At 38.7% G+C, this 18410-nt stretch overlaps 1 protein-coding gene across 4 annotated transcripts in view; it reads left to right on the forward strand.

Moving 5' to 3' along the window:
- LOC131678826 (uncharacterized) overlaps positions 1-18410 on the forward strand; it is a 132991-nt gene that overhangs the window by 60666 nt on the left and 53915 nt on the right. The gene's annotated exons all lie outside the window — the stretch shown is intronic.

Raw genomic sequence — 18410 nt, forward strand, 5'->3', positions numbered from 1 at the left:
TCGCTTATTAAAGATAAAAATTAAATGATTTGCGTGTTATTTATACTAGTTGTAAATATTTTGAATTTTAATACGAAATAGTCGTGAGCATTTTCCAACAAATAGTTAAAATATTTAGTTTAATGCAACGAGAGTTATCAACGTTAAACTTCTAATGCCACATCGCTGGCCGATATTTTGCTACAGGTACCTATTTTTTTATCAACAAACATTCGGTAGTTTTGGAACTTTTGGCACTGGTACTATCGGTACCACAACCAGTGAATATGATGGAACTTTGATAAAAGCGACTTACGTAAGCATAAGCTCCATTTCCATCTTTAGTGAATGTCTAATACGGAAAGAACTTAGTCCATACCAACCCCGGAGTGCTTCATTTTCTGAAATCTTCAAAAATAAGTATAGTTTTTCGATTTTGTGTCTTTATATGAATGTGACTTTTCCAAATTTAATTTATTTATCAATGCATCTTTGAAGTTCTCAGGCTTGAGTTGAAGTTACACTGCAGTAAGTCACGATTGTTATTAGACATCATTTTGCATTTCTATTTTTAAACTGTTTTCTGATTCATCGACAGAAAAGAAAAGCGTCGAAAAACTTACTCAAAGAAGCTAAATTTAACGCTACCGACAAATCCAGCACAAAAACTTCATCCCCAATCACCACCGTAGCTACATTATTATCAGTTGTCATCCCCATGGTCGTTGGTCTATCGAATTCTGGGAAGCCCCCGTTCGCCAGCCCCAGTTGGCATACTCCTCCATAATACTACTTTGCACCCATAAAAACGGCCAAGCAGAACCCGTCCGAAGTTTCGTTTGCGTTTGCCCGGTTCCGCGTCTAATGCTATTTATTATGATCCATTCATCTATACCTATCTATTGAGAATACCTAGCCGAACGCCACGCACTGTCATCGAAAGCCCACGAACTTTCGCCTCACCATTATCGATTTTCGGGAGGTCGGCCGGACCACGGACGGATGCGAGAATAGCAAACCCCAACCCTCAAACGGTTCCAACTGCTCCGGATGGGTGTGAGGGTTGTGCCCCTGATCGATGGAACAGTGGGGTGAGTCTCGGAAGGAGGTAACACTTTTTTCCACGATTCGCTCTCGCTGTTTCCACACTTTTTCTTCTGTGTGCCTCTTGCTGTATGTTAACCGGCTCGCGAGCTGCTCTCAGGGAAAACTTTCGGCCCGGAAAACTTTTTGCTCCCGTTCGTCCCGGATCGGTGTGGGCACACGAAATGGACTCACGCACACCGAGAGATACCTATACTGTGCCTGGCGGTGGTGATGGCGCGACGACCGACGATGGTGAAACAACACACCGAACGGGGTGTGGGTTTAGGGGAAAAGAAAAAAGCCAGCGCTGATGAAACGAAAAATTCAAACGAATAAACTCTGCTCCAGTAAGGGGAGAGTTTTCCTTTGGTGTAAAAAACTGGCACTTGAAAAATAATTTTAATTGAATTTCGTTGCGGGCCAGAGTTTTCGACAAAGTTGAGAAGTACGTACGGGCGGGAGCAGAAGCATGAGGGAATTGAATACAAAAATAGAAATACCGGAGAGATGTGAATTTTCAAACTGGTGAGAATTGCCAAAGGCTGTGAAGTAGATCTTTAGAATAGGAGATGACCGGTGACGGTAATGTTGGACGCCGACAATCATATTTGTGACTTTATGGGATTAAGAATACTCACAAAACCGAATAGGTGGTATGATCACCGGTTTTTTTTTCAGAAATTTGTATGGTTCTTGAGCGCTTAGTGTTTTTTTACATTATTAAAATCCATTAGATGCAACAAAAGGTAGCATTTCATAAACAGCAGAATCGAACGAAATATCAAAAACTTCACTGATGATGAGTTCAAAACATTATGATCATCAGTAGCATAGCCAAATAGATTGGAGGTGGGTTTTGTTATATCTAGAAAAACTGGAACATTCACATAATCGTTACATATGATATCGAGATACCTAGAATTTTATCCACCACAGTCAATCAATTTATTCAATTTTTTAGGTTTGGATGTAAGTAAATTTATTTATGATTTTTAGTAGTATCTAACTGAAAAACAGTTCGGAATATTGAATTAAATGGATGCAATTATGTGAAAAAATGCTCAACAGGCAAAATTAGAATATTCCACCTCTCAGTCTCCGGTCCTTGTGCTATCCCTGGGTTATGATGACGTCTCAGGAAGAACACATGATTACGGCATTGGCGACCGTGATCGTACTACTGTTTCTAAAGCAAGATCACATGTAACATGTGTATAGATCGGTTGGATAATATCTTTCATCTCATATCTTGCTTTATGTGAGACTGTGAACTGTTTTCACTTAAACGGTGTGTGTGAATTGTGGAATTCGCGTTGATCCAATTCGGACTTTTTGCTATAAGAACAATTTGGGACAACCTAAAAACTGGTTGAAAAAAGTGTGCACAATCGATCAAGTTTTCAGGAAAACATAAGTTTTCGCAAATCGATTGATATACTTCGATGTTATTGCTTAAGCCTTTTTTGGGTTCAATTTGGTCTAATTCCTACTCTATATAGTTTATTTTTTACCCCCTACATATTTTGACTGGCCTGTTTGGGAAATTTTGACTCATGTACTTGTTTGTTTAGCGACGCGCAATTGCAATGAACTTGAGTCAAGAACGTAGTTTTAACTAATTTTTGACCACGAGTTCAAGGTTGTTTTGGAAAATGAAACTTTTTGCTTGGACTAACGTGTTGAAGGATACTTGGACTGAATGGTATACGTGACGAAACTGGATAAAGATGACTTCCGTAAGCTTAAACTCATGTTTACACTTTCAGAAAATATATCACTACACGAAGATAGAAAAAAAATTCTCCTAACTCGACAGCCACAAAGCGGTTATTTCGATCGATGAACCAACTGAAACTGATGATGAATAATTTTGGAAGGAACTATTCTGGTTTATATTTGTATTGTCATCTCATCTCTACTCTACGCATCCTCAAAAACAACATCATCATCACTATCATCGCGGCTGAGCAATGCGGGTTCTTCGAATTATGACCGACTGTATTTTAGATTTCCAGCTTACTCGATCTTGGGCAGGTAGTCTTCAATCTCATAGAACAGGAATATTCCTCGATCGCACACACAACCAGCTTGTGCGGGGTCTGCTCCGAAGTTGACCACCTCTTCCACCTTCTCTGCTGAGTATAACTATAGCCAATCTCTCTTCCGGCATTCGTGCTACATGTTCAGCACATCATAGTCTGTCATCTTTTATTAGTCTTCCATGGTCAGCATGTTTGTATAGGCTTGGTACAGTTCGTGGTTCATGCGCCTGTGCCATTCGAATTTTTGGATATTATGCTAGCAATCACCATTCGTATTAGGAGATAGTTGAAACGTGTTGTAATGGCGTAGTAATAATCATTTAGCTAACTAGAGATATTAACCCTGTTTAACTCTCCCATATGTGTGCTGAAAAAAGTACTTTTAAAACAATTGACAAATCAAGTAAGTACAAATTTTATATCCAACTTTGTATGTGCCATAATTGCTACCTACTTCGCTAAATGCCCAAATGTTTATGCTATCTTGACAGCAACGACCCGTTTGGAATATAGGGCTTTCATTGAACAAACGTTCAATGCAATGAACAAACGAATGGCTTTCTCTTTCTAGGTAGAAGGTGTAAACAACTATTGTCAAAATATGGACTATTGACATATTATTATGTTGGTGAGACAGTTTAGGGTAAATCTTGTGCCAATGTTTAAGTTGAGATTGAATTTTCTGCGCCTACACATTCTCATTCCATCAAGGAATATATCTAAACACATGAAATATGATCTCAAATATCTCGATTAATGTATGACAACTCGGTTGACAACGTAGTGATTTCATCTACACTTGCGACTACTCGATCGAACGAATGCTTTTACCGACCGTGTCGGTCAAGAGAGTAAACATATATACTTACAAACGAAATAATATTACAATCAAAGTTTTCTATATGTAGTGGCATGATTCTACGTTAACAGCTCGCACAATCCCTCTGGGCTGTCCCTTTCAGTTTTAGAGTGCATTCCAACATCCGCATTTTCAGTGTTGAATAGGATGACCAGACGTCCTGGACATGTGCTGGTGTCCTGGGACTTCGAGGGAAATGCATGACTTGTCATGGTTTTTCTCTTCCAAGGCAAACATAATTCTTCACTTTATTCATTCTAATCGCAACGTAAACAAATCGACCCGGTTCTGGACGTGGACCAAAATCTGGGCGCAACCGATGTTGACGAAACGATTATTAGTTGAGTTTCTTCTTGGATTAATTCATCTTCTAATCCTGGACTCGGCGGATTTCCTCCACCACTTTTACAAAGTCGCATCGACGTTTGGGTGACTCCGTTCATTCCCATCGTACTAGCATCTCTTTTCAGCTGCAAATTCCCATCGTAAGATGGATTACTAGAATTCCGCGAACATGTTTCCAGTTCGTGAAAAGGGAATTAAGCGAGACGTCAATAACTATCGAATAACTTCATTGAGAGCTTTCTCGATTTTTTTCGAGCTGGTCCTTATGAAACCTTGTAAGGCTCATTGATTGCAATACCTTGGTGATGATCAACATGGGTTCACATCTGGACATTTGACAGCGACATAACTTCTGTTACAAACATACTACAATATCCTATATAAAAAAGTGTGGAATGTCGAGAACAACCAACAACCAATCTGATGCTATTGACGAATCGAACTACGATATAATAATAGCTCAAATGCAGAAATTTTTAATCAATAATATTTTTTTGTAATTGGTTCGATCCTGCTTCACGACAGATTGCCAGGTACCCACATTTACTTCATCATTAACCTATACCTCATGGAAGGCAACTGTTACTGTTGATGTTTCTTCTGTACTTCAATTATGTACTTTTAGTCCTGAAGACTTTACGACTGTCCTTCGCGGATGATCTCTAGATATTTCGTCTGATTCGCTCAATTGAAGATTTCTCCAACATCTACATCCAGTTTTCGTTGATTGGTATAGAAAGATCCGGATGTGTGTAAATCTGAAGTAATGTTCGGTGAGCACTCGAAATAAAGACCCGGGTAGTTTCAACTATCTTTAGAAATTGAACTCAAATTTTATTCACTACCGAAAATTTGAAAAAAAAATCTGCCAGGTATGCTCGAGCAGGAAGTAGCGCCCATTTTTCTATGCTTCAACGGGAAGGCGGGGTCCCCTTACGACTATCCTGGTTTTTACTCGTCTGATATGGTCACCCTAATGCTGAATATAGTAATGAAAAATCGGCCGAAAAGTAATTTTAGTGATGGATTTTTGCCCCGTAAAATCATCGAAACAACTTGAGTAGAAAAACACAATCTAAACATTAGAGGTGTAGTTTATCGTATAAAAAGATTTTTTTTGTAAAACCATCGAGTGGAAGAAAAATGGATGTCATTGGCAAAGTGTCATCATTACCAGTTGTGGGCCGCCTTGCAAAATCATTATATAAGACATTTGTATATCACTGAATATGGTCAAATTTGTTTCATTCGAAAAAAAGTGAATTTAAGCAAATCAATATGCATTTTCGGTGGATTTTTCTATTTGGCCCACAACCGGGGACAAACATTTTTTGACCATGAAACATCTCCTTAGAAAACGGCATACCTTTAGAACGGTAGAACTTAACACACAAATGACGGTTCCAAAGGCTTCAGCACTGCGGTACTGTTCTCGCCCAAAAGACTTGGTACTATGAAAGCCTACCGAGATTCATCTTGCTTTGTAAAAAATACTCCTTGAAGGGAAAAAATCAAGTAACCCGAAATGTGCATGAGACCACACACCTAACTTCGAAAAGTTGGATTTTGTGTTTCGTATTCTACTCGTCAGTAAGTGACACCAACTTGGGGCCAGGAAGACGGTAAATCCAAACTAAAGGCCGCGCTTTTCCGGGACACAGTTGTAGGATTGCTACTCAGTCAAACTACTGCTAAATACGATTGTTTTTTGGTACTTACATGTACAAACGTACATCGTAAACATTATTCTGATAAGAGCTTTTGGTTTTCAGGATGTCGTCGTCTGAGTCAGTACGTGGAAACCGAATAGCAATCTTATACGAATATAGTTAGTTTTTTTTAATGCGGATGCATACCGCGTAAAAGAATCGCGGTTTTTGGAAAATCCGTGTAACTGGCCTTAATTGGGAAATACCCGTAAAAAAATCTGCCTAAAAAACAAGTCGTTTTGAAAATATGTATTTGAATTTTTTTTTGCGCGGGTTTTGCAAAAAAAAAATGCAAGTTCGTTTGAATGTAAAAAAAACGGATTTTTGAGACTCCTTATGACCTCAACAATATAAGTGCACACCTAGAAAAAATAGTGTAAATTTACGTCTCCTGACCCTGACATATACGAGCATCAAAAATGACTTAGTTTTACGTTTGATTTTAATTTTACATGACGTTGAATTTCGTAAATCATGTAATTTTACTCCTCATACAGCGTTTGTTCTGAATGGTAGGAAGTGTAATTTTATGTCATTGCGCATGTAAAGTATATGTTTCATGTAAAATTAAACGGAACACGGTAATGTTCCGTCATTTCGTAAATTACGGTTTGTTGAATTGTGTCATGTTTGCAATTACGTCAACGATAAAATTCAGATTTTTTTGGTGTGTATTTTCGGAACGGTCTTGATGAGTGGGTGTCGGAGATTGATGATGAGAGGCTTTTTAAAATCCCGGATTGCGACTTCCGGTCTAAGGAAATCCTCTATAACCAAATCAGTATAGGTTTTTTCGACGTGGTCTTGACGAGGGGTACAAGAAATTGAAATTTGACACCATTTCGAGCTCCATGATGGCCTCTACCGGATTAGCGAAAAGTTCCTGGATTAAATTAATAAGGGTAGTTTTTGAATGCGTTTAACAAATATACACCAAAAATATGACTTTCATCATGGACGTAATTTAAAACATCTGTAATTCTGAACATGACAAAATAGAATCGTGGTCCGTTTAATTTTACGTGAAAAATGTACTTTCCATACGCAGTGATATAAAATTACACTCGAACACCATATGCAGAGTAAAATTATACGATCTACGACTTCACGTCGTGTAAAATTAATACCAAACGTAATGCTTTCTCATTTTTGTTGCTTGTATATGTCAGGAGCAGAAGACGTTTATTTACCCGATTTTTTAGGTGTATAGATGTCAAAGGAAATATTTTGACAACCAATATGGCGATTTCGGGTTTAGTACAACTTTGTTATCCGGGGAGTGGGGGTGGCGTAGTTGGTAAATCGATTGCCTTGTACGCAGCGCACCTGGGTTCGAGTCCCGACCCCGCACATAGGGTTCGAAATTTTTCACAAGAGATTTTTCAAACCCGAAGAGGCGAATGACCTTAAGGTTAAAACCTCTATAATCGAAATAAAAAAAAAAACTTTGTTATCCCTTATCAACAGTATATTCTCCCAGTATAATTTGTGAAAGAATTCGACAAGTAAATGTCTCAAGACGATGTAATTTTGGAATCCAATATCGCGAATTTTGGTTTAGCTCAATTTTTTATAACCCGTTCAATATGGTTGTTTGCGTATGGACTTGACAAATATATGCCAGAGGTTTTCTTAGTTCCTAACCTTGGCTTATGACCATTTCTTATTATTATGAATATATTCCCGTTAAGAGTCTCTTCTCGTGCAAAAGTTTGTAAAAATCGAATTCTTATTTTTACAAATTCTAGTATTTCATTTCTACCACAAAGTTTGACAAATTTCTCTTATTGAAAATCTGTCGTAAATTCTGGATTAATCATATAAAACCCCGAACAACATCGACCTCTGATACCTACTCGCCACCATAATTTCGAAAATCATTGGCTGGTTTATAAAGTTTCACTAAACCTGATGGCACAATTTTGGATTTCAAAATGGAGCCAAACATCAACCTCCGACACCCACTGGTCAAAACAGTTTCAAAAGCGATCATAATTAATTGGGTTATACCGAATTTCGTTAAACCGGAAGTCGCTATTATGGACTTCAAAATGGAGCTAAACATCAACCTGCAACACCCATTCGTCAAAACAATTCCAGAGTTGGAAAATGACATCAAACATCAACCTCTAGCACCTAATCATTAAGACGATTCCGAAAATACGCATCTTGATTGGGTTATAGTGAATTTGCCAAACCGAAAGGCGCCATCTTTAATATAAAAATGGTGCGCAAATTGCGAAATGCCTGTAAAAAATCCAACTACTTACTAAATCTTTTGCATTCAAAAGGACTTAGAACGTTTTTCCAGATAAAACCGCGTTAACTGGAAAACCCTCATAAAAACCGCGTAAATTGGAAAATCCGCGTACAAAAACCTCATAAAATCCGCGTGAAAAACCTGATTTTATTTGGAGAACCGCAATTTTTTGATAATATATATATTGTTTCAAAATGTTTAAATACCATTTCTGGGCCTGAATTTTACACTGCAACTAGTCAAAAAGATGCTCCTGAACAATAAAAACTCAAATACAAAAAAACTGAAAAGTATCTTGTGTGACAAGCTATATGTTCTTGTGGGTTGAAATCTCAGACATTTGTTACCACGGTAAAATATAAGAGCAGGAGTGTCCCAAAAAACTGAAATTTCCAAACAAGAATGCAACTAAAACGTTGTTCGGGTCAGATTTACCCAGGACACGATTACGTGGTATGAACAGAATCCTAGGGTTGGTAAACTACCCAACTGCCCTAATCAATTCCCGATCGAAGCATACTGATTGATTGTGGAGGGAAACATCGAGAAGCTTGGTGGGGTAGTATCATCGATTCCAGGCTTTTGTTTCAAGTGCTTCAAGGAAAGTTGGAAAGAGTATTGTAAAAGGACTAACGGACGGTTTAAAAAGAAAATATAACATAACACCAAATTTTGATGTGTATCTCAATTAAAATCGTTATGAAAATATGAATAAAATTAAATGAATGCTGTGAACGGACTTTAACACCAAACTGGGGTCAGGTAGACACTAAATTCAAACAGTTCATCATATGTGAACACCCAAAGCAACAGGCTGGTACCGAGTGATGTCTCGGGTAGCCATCCATGAAATCCCACAGTCGAAATGCTGGTAAATGAAAAACTGCGCGCATGTCTGATCGAGTTGGTAGCCACATCCTAGGGTAGAAATGGTGTCTCCGAAAACGACTAACCGTGGTAAAAAAAATCCTGCCATATATTGGTACAAACCAACGAAAATGTAATACATAATGTATTAATTCTTTATATTAATATCGCATCGAATTCATTCATCCAAAACCAGTTTTCATTTGTCAAAAACTCCAAATTTATTGATTATATGTGCTATAATAGAAACACAGAATCTTTAATGTTTCGTGTTTCACTCATCAGTAACTGACACCAACTTGCTGCCAGTTAGACGATATTTCCAACTGTCACCAAACCGCCACCAGTTAGACACGAAATCCAAGCCATTCAAACAAAATGTGTGAACGCTTAAAGCAATTAACACTGGTACGGAACGATGTCTCGGTTAGCCAAGCATAGAAATTCTGGGTCGCTCACGATATATCGTCTAACTGGCAGCAAGTTGATGTTAGTTACTGACGAGTAGAACACGAAACATTGCAATACAACTTTTCTAATTTGGGTTTTGTGCTCTTAAAGCGCGAATTGATTCACCCAATTTTCCCTTTTGCCTTGTGTAAAAATAAAGGTTTCATAAAGTATCTTTTATCTTTAGCGTTGGCTAGAAAACTATGTTATGAAAAAGAATTTAGACGCTACATTTGAATCCGAATTTGGACAAAGCGACTGTCACATACCTGCATACATTACCTTGCATTATTCGCTGTGTATGAAGTTACCCGTAGTAACATGCTTTGTTCTACTATTTGATAATATTTTAAAGTATGATCATGTTTTCATATAGAAAATTGAATTAGACCACCGAAAGTATAACGTTCTTAAAATTCTATCATCAGCAACTTTTCTTTCAATATATTCATCTTTAGAAACTTCCACTGCAATCAGCAAAGCGTAAGAAAATATAATATTTCAAGAAATTTATATACATTTCTGTAAATGAAATGCGAAAAGAAATTGAAGATAATTTAATTTTTTTTTCCTTCTCAGTTGGCGCGTTTTCTCATTGCTCGCCACTTGGAACTTGCAACCCGGTGCCCAGCAAGATGTCCTCCCTCCCTCCGTGCCACACACCAAAGCGGGTCGGTGTACTGGTGGGATCTCCTGCAATGACAGAGGAGGGATATTAATTTCTTTCAGTCTCCAACTCTGTCTGCTGCACAGTGTAGTTTTTCCTTGCTGGAGCTTTTCAATTTTTTGCACCGAGCGAGCGAAAAAAAAAATCACGAGACAATCTATATATTTTCTCGGGTTTCCTGCGTTTTTTCCTGGTCTTATTTTGTCAGTTTTTCTGGCGGACGAGGCGGTGCAAACTCATTTCTTGAGTAGACGATAATGACGCTGAGATGATGGGCGATGGCGACGACATCGCGAGTCGTCCTTTTTTCCAGTGCTAGAGCAGCGATGACGAAGAATAAGAAGGATGTTAGTTTCTCTTGACTCATGCCCCAACTCCCCACCCATTCCATGAACTTGGACGGGTTTTCGGAAGCTTGACTGGGTAGAATGTATTCATTTCTGTTTGCGCTATAGTTGGATGAAAAAATAATTTATTTCTTGAAAAGAGTACGGTGCAAAATAAACCGCTGGTTGCAAGTCCTTGCTGTTTGTGTGACCAGAACACTACCGGAGATGGGTATTGGGATGAGAGATTCTCTGAACGTTCATTGTGTAAATAACTATGATGTAACGTTCAACAGTTAACGAAGAATTGTTCCCACTACCTAATTAAACCGACTGAAATAACCAAAATGTGTGAATTGGAAAAAGGCATATATGGCGACGAGACGGGAGTTATTGCTTGATATCCATATTCGGGGTGGCTAACAACAGCGTCAGTCCCAGAACGGACGATTGAGTGATCTACGTTTCAATAGCGTTGGCTTATACTGTTCTTTTCTTAAGCTATGCGCTGTTCAACAATTCAACCATAATGAATGACACTAAAGAATTGGCTAAGTATAAAAATAACCGTTTCAAATGAAGGATTTTTAGACGGGTTCAAATTGTTTACCACCACTACGCAATAAGGACCGATTCCATAAAAGTGTACTTTGCTTATTTCTTTGTGATGTCAATTAAGTCATTTTCTTTCTATTCAGTGAACTTAAACGAGCAACGGTATCAGAAGCTCTACAAACATGAACATTAAATATGTAATTTCCAGCTTTTTTCATCCCCGTTACACACTGCAGCGCACCATAAGTCCCTCCAGATCCCGGTCCAGGTACATACTTCAAATGGCGATGCTATTAATTCTGCTAGGAAAAGCAAAACGTTGCAACGTGCCTGGTTCTTATCTTTCAGTCAGTGTCGTCCTTTTTCGAAGGATGCACTTCATTTGCAGTCGTTCGTTTTTTCCGTAAGCTCATTTTTTCCCCATCTCAAACGGACGCTGGACTGTTTCATCGTCGTACTCTGCGAGCGGGACTTATTGCAGTTCTCGGATGGAGGGAGGGCGCATCGCACTGGCGTACGGGAGAGCGAATAAATTATCTCCATTCAATTAAATTTTCTTTTCGAAATAATTAAATTATCTCGCTGCGTTTTTTTTCCTACTTCACTTGAGCGCGAATTTCAAAAGTATGTGCTTGGACATCTTCGCAATAGCTCCGGTTCAGTTGCCGCTTTTTATGTTTTCCGTTTCTTCGAGACGATCGAGTCCTTTGGAGAACGAATGCTACGCCAGGATACTTTTAATGGCCAAATATTTGTTCCGGTCGTCTGCTCGCATTGCACTTCGCCCTTTTCTTTTACAGTCGATGTGATAGGACGGCCAATCTTCCGGAAGCGAAAGAAGAAGAGGAAAGAAAAAACAGACCAAGAGTTTTTGCCTCGAATTGCCCAGGACAGGAAAAATCTGTCCTCGTTGGCATCGTCGCTGGCTGTGTGGCACCGTTCTGTTGGTTACTGGGAAGATCTGCTTTTTTCCGCTCTCCAGTTCTGGATTCGTTTCCACGCCACTGCTGCTGCCGGAATGAAATGGTTGTTGAATTGAGTTGATGAGGTTTTAATTGTGTTATTTTTTAATTACGAGAAATTTAAAAAGTTTGTCCTGCTCCAGCGGTGGTCGGTTGGACAGTTAATAGGAGTGTGGGAGGTACTCTTGATGGAAAATTATCGAAACGTGCTTAGCTGTGAATTCGAAGGGTAATGCTTTGATGTAGATGGTTTAAGCGTCCCTGAACACCTTTGGCAAGAACGTGAGACGACGACAATATGGGAAATAAACAACTGGAAATAATATGATCTTCTGATCTGTGTGTTTAATTAATTCGTTAGTAGCTGTGTGCGTCACAAAAACTGGATTTCCAAAACTCGCTATCTCTATCTATGTCACTATCGCCAATGTCCAATTCCATTATCCGGGGCGGTGTGTCTTTCCACAAATTGCCAAATTCTTATGAAACTTATCAAGATTCATCATTACCACCATCAACATCAGGGCCGAACATTCCGGGTGTTTCGAATCATGACCAAATATATATCAAGCTTCTAGTTTTCTCAACTTTGGCCAACCAGTCTGCAGTTTCCTTGTACGACCGTTGCACCGTGCCTCAATTTTAAATACAGCCAGTTAGTGTGGGGTCGACCTCGAAATAGATCTACTGAACATAACCATAGAGTGTCCTATTAGAGCCTGCTACGCGCATTTTTTGCTCGCGTCTAATACCGTTATCACATATCTCTGGTGTAGCTATACGAACTTTTTACAAAATGATAATTTTGAAGTTTAATTATGGTGATACCCATTATTTAGTTTATTTGGAAAATCCGTAAAATTCGACAAGTTAAAATTAAACTACGCAAGCAAGCGATTCTCGGGCAGAGCCCTCAAAATAATGTACCCAAAGGTCATAATAGTAGCAACGATTGGATGGGTACGTCTAAAGACTAAAACTTGTTTAGGGACCGTTCATAAATCACGTTGGCCAAACATTCACGTTCTGTTACCCCCCCCCCCCCCCTTGCTACCTCATAGAGTGTACAGCGTAGAGTGAGCTTTGCCCGGTGCCTCCTCCACATTAAATTGTACATAGACGTTTCGATTCTTTTTTAAATTTTTGGAAAACGTTACGAGCGTGCATTATGGTGTTCCAATAAATTTTAATTTTAGTTTAATCAAATTTATTTCAAGTTTTTCAAATGGTGAGATCCAAACCAAATATGTTAATATATCAGTCCTTAATCCACGGCTGTTCGAACTGAGGGATTCCATGAGAAACCGGCAGATCGCAAAATATGACCATCGTCGATTTGAACGAAACTTTACATTTGTGTTCGGTTTATGAATCTCCATGATTTTCTCTGGTAATTGCAGTATTCTAATACAAGGGTAATTTTTCAAAGGGGCGTAGACGCTTCTACGTGCAATAATTTCAATTTTTTTTTGTTTGATTACACTATTTTATACAGTAAAACTATCGGAGAACGAGTTACAAGGAATGCATACTTCTGCACGAAATAAATATGCGCTGAAAAAAATGTTGTGTCATTTTTCACAAAAACAAAAATTTATGATAAGAATTCAAATTGCAAAAAACCCATTTTTTCTAATTTTTATATTTTGTCAAACAAAAACCTAAGAGAAAAGAAATATTTTGAATGTAATTTCATGATGGAGAAATTATCAGAAAAAAAGTTTTTCTAACAATAACTTCATACATGTTTTTAAATTTCATACTAATTGACATACAAAACTGTAATTTTATTACAGAATATAATTCTAAGTATTATTTTAAATCAAAATCCATTTAACAAATATCTTCCAAAATACGATAGTTTTCGAGATATTTGGAATTTTGCTCCAACAAGAACAATTAATTCGTGTAATTATTTCCATTTCAAAAGTTATTCGCGTTACCCCATCATAAATTGTCAAAAGTCTCATGTTTATCGTTTTACAGACATAAAAGAAGCTCTTTCAGTGTATTTGGATCATGGAGAAGCTTTAAATAAAAAGTTTTCCTAACAGCAACTTTTGACAAATTTTTATAATTCATACTATTTGCAGTCAAAAGTAGAATTTTAGTTTTGAATATGATTCTGAACGCCATTTTAAATCAAAATTCTTATAACAAAATTTTCTGAAATGTAGTAGTTCTCGAGATATTTTAAATTTTGTTTTAACAACCCGATTATTTTGTTTTATTACGACTTTTTCAGAAGTTATTCGCGTTTCTCCATCAACAGCAATTAGTTTTTCGTAAGGCCCATAACATTTCCTGTAACTTTCCCATTGACATCAAGGCGATATTGTAAACCATTTGAAAGCTACATGAAAACAACCAAAATATAATTCTACTATATTGTTTAATCATCAGATCCTACGGTTGAATAATACTTTGATTATTTTTTTTGCAATTTGAAATTTTATCATGAATTTTTGTTTTTGTGAAAAATGACACAAAATTTTTTTCAGTGTATATTTGTTTCGTGCATTCCCTGTAACTCGTTCTCAGATAGTTTTACTGTATGAAATAGTGTAAACGAACAAAAATTTTTTGAAATTATTGCACGTAGAAACGTCTACACCCTTTTAAAAAATTGAGCTTGAGTCAAAATAATCTTATTGACTGTGGAAAATGTTTAGTCTTACATGCCGGTTAAACCTGTAAAGATTTATCGGAATCTAAGATGGTCGGTCACGATTTTAGAGATTTTCGGACGGATCTTCGTGGAATTCCTCAACTAGTTAATAATATTCACTTACCGAAATTCTAGAGTTATCAATTTCTGGTGCCTGTTTCAGCGAAGTATAATACTATTGTTACGCTGTCCATATCCATCCCGCAACATTTTTTTCTCAACATTATTTTGTCAAGAAAAACATGTACACATTTTTTTCATTCGTTTGGTGACTATCAGACCGATAAGTCGATCAACCCAGTCCGTGCAATAGTGGTCCGCTTTCAAGGTTTATCTTGCGCTTTCTCCGCCTCTTCGAGGTTTCGGATTTTTTCTTCTTTTGTGTGTGAGCGTTATCAGCAATGTTTCTTGCCGCCTGGATACCGTGCAAAAAATACTTCTCCTGATAATGACTAACCTCAAGGCAAGATGGATATCGAAATGAAATCGACTGAAATTTCACCCTCCATGCTCAAACGGGCGGTTCGTAATCTTCTTCCGGACCAAAAAAAAAACCTTTTTTTTAATCTGTTGCAGATTTCTTGAGTACTGACGATACTCGGTCGGGACAGGAATATCGAAAATTCGCCCCGATATGCTTTGGGTGGTGGTAAATAATTTGAAGCAGACAAATGGCGTTGCTGGCTACGGGTCTTTCGAGAAGGCCCGTACAGAATATATATTTGTATAAAAAAGTCCAACTGACAATTTGTCTTAATGAACTATACTAAACTAAGGTAAACTAAACATAATTAAAATAGTGACAATACACGACGACGAAACTGCGAAGAGTTCATGACGAAGTCAAAAATTTCAGCAAACTCATTGAAGCGACGACTCATTGCTAAAATTGGCCTGTGTTAAGCCAAAGAGGACCAAGCGCCATTTAGAGATACATACTCTAAAATCGCTATCGCATCCAACATAGCACCAGCAACAGCCACATCTAATTATTTTTGGGAACACAAATATTAAACGAAAGCAAATAAGTGGTCTTTAATTTGCCACGCTAATGATAAGTTACCTAAAAATGCATTTTAACATGAAAAATACCAGAAAAAAATTATGGCGCTCAGCTCGGTCTGGCCTAACGCAGGCCAATTGGACTATTGGCAGCGTAGTTAGTGCTGCGCATTTCAGAATGCAGCAGGGCTCGAGGGCGAAGAGAACGGGTGGGCGCGTAGAGGTTGATTTGCGCTAGTAGCTCCGGATCATCATATTCAGCCAGCAGAATCTTTGACACGAAGGTAGCTTGCGCTGCATGTCTCCGGCGTGTTAAAGTAAGTCCTAAAAGACGACAACGGTCCTCGTATGGTGGCAGGTTTAATGGATCGTTCCATGGCAATTCACGTAACGCATATCGTATGAATTTACGCTGGACTGCTTCGATCCTAAGGCTCCACGTAGCTTGATACGGGCACCAAACGACGTTTGCAAATTCCAACTGCGGGCGCACCAATGAGCAATAAAGAGCCTTGAAGCATAGAGGATCCCGAAATTCGTTGGATATTTTGAAAATAAATCCCAGCAAACGATTGGCTCTGTCGATGGTCGCTGAGACATGATGAGTATACGTTAGCTTATCATCAAGAATGACTCCTAGATCCTTCACGTGGTCAACGCGTTGTAGTAGAGTTCCTGCGATGTTATAGTTGAAGGTAACCATATTTCTCGTTCGATAATAGCTGATGACAAAACATTTTGCAACGCTAAGGACCATCATGTTTTTTACACACCAGCTATAAAAGGTGTCAATAAGATGCTGTAGCTCACGGCAATCGGCTTCATTCCGTATAACAAGAAAAAATTTTAAGTCGTCGGCATAAAACAGCTTTCCTCCACGGCTTAGAACGAAAACCGCATCGTTCACGAACAGTGAAAAAAGTAGTGGACCTAGCGTACTACCTTGAGGAACTCCGGAAGTGTTGAAAAAGGATTCTGAAACAATATCGCCAATTTGAACAACGCATTCACGGTGCACAAGGTAGGATCGAAGCCAATGGCAGAATCTAGTAGAACACCCTAGCTTATCAAGCTTTGTTATCAGTATCTCATGATTAACTCTATCAAAAGCTGCCTTTAGATCGGTGTAAATAGTATCCACCTGCAATTTCTTAGACATTTGTTCCGTGCAAAATGACGTAAAGCAGACGAGATTCGTCTCGACTGAACGTCCTGGGAAAAATCCGTGCTGAGATGTACTAATGTAGTGTCGACAAGCAGAAAATAACGCCTCGTTGATAATTGATTCAAACACTTTAGATTCGACTCCTAGCGAAGTGATTCCGCGATAGTTCGCTATGTTGCGTTTGTCACCTTTCTTGAATACCGGGAACATAACTGAGCATTTCCAATCCTCAGGAAACGTTTGCTGCTGAAGCGATAGGTTAAAAATATATGTAAGTGGTGTTACAAGTAAGTCCGAACATTTTTTCAATACAGTTGAAGGTATAGCACTGGGGCCGGGTGCATAAGATGACTTGGTTTTCCGAATTGCAGATATAACCATTTGTTCAGAGACAGTAAACACATCCAAATCAACAGCACAAGCAGGAACGTCGCGAGAGGCATTTTCGAGTTCGTTTGCGGTTGGCGAGTCAGTTGAAAAAACACTCGAGAAGAATCTGGCAAACAGCGTACATTTCGCCACAGTTGTCGTAGCTTCTTCGCCGTCGTAAAGCATCCTTGATGGAAGTCCAGTTTCTCTTCGCTTCGTGTTGACAAATGACCAAAAGCCCTTCGGGTTTCGGCGTAGATTATTCTGGATGCGGTTTACATAGCGTTTGTACAGAAGCTTGTTGTAACAACGATACTCATTACTGGCTAAAGTGAACATGCGCTTAGAAAGAGGACATCGTCGATTTGTGTACGCACGTAGGGTTTTTGCTCGAGTACGTTTTAGCTTTCGAAGAGTGCTGTTTGACCAGGGCGGCTTGCTAGGAGGCTGACATTTAGGCACTGAGGTCTCAACACAGTTCAGTAGTAGTCGCTTGTAGATGGCAACTGCAGCATTAACACTCACATGCAGTACACTCCAATCAATTTGCGACAGAGAACTGCGCAGCTTTACAAAATCAGTTTTGCGAAAGTTGAGACGGTCGACAGAAAGAGTTTCTACATACTGAACTGATCGAATAGTGCCAATTAAGATTTCAAGCGCGGGATGAAAGTTGTCAAGTGGAACAATCGCGCTGGATGCTTCATTGACAGAACATACAGGTATAATAGTTTCACTAACAAAGACGAGATCCAGAAAGCGTGACTGGTGGTTAGGAATCATGCTTACTTGACTTAGCCCGTTGAAAGCAAATCCGTCCAGTAGCAAACGACTGGCGATGTTGGTTGTCGAAGCAATCGGGTCTGGGTAAGCGTATCCGTGTCGTGACGGCACCCAAATGAGCCCTGGCTGATTGAAATCACCAAGGACAATCATCACGCCATCCGCGCCAGCTTGTGAAGAAGCGTTATTCACAGCATCCATGTGAAGTTGCATGATATTGCAGTCGAGTCGCTTTTCAGGAGGAATATAGACAGCACCAATATAAAAGTTCCTCGATGGAGTTGTAATTCTAACCCAAACAACCTCAACACTGGTT

Source organism: Topomyia yanbarensis, chromosome 2, assembly GCF_030247195.1.
Source record: "Topomyia yanbarensis strain Yona2022 chromosome 2, ASM3024719v1, whole genome shotgun sequence".
In the NCBI taxonomy this organism is placed as follows: Eukaryota; Metazoa; Arthropoda; class Insecta; order Diptera; family Culicidae; genus Topomyia; species Topomyia yanbarensis.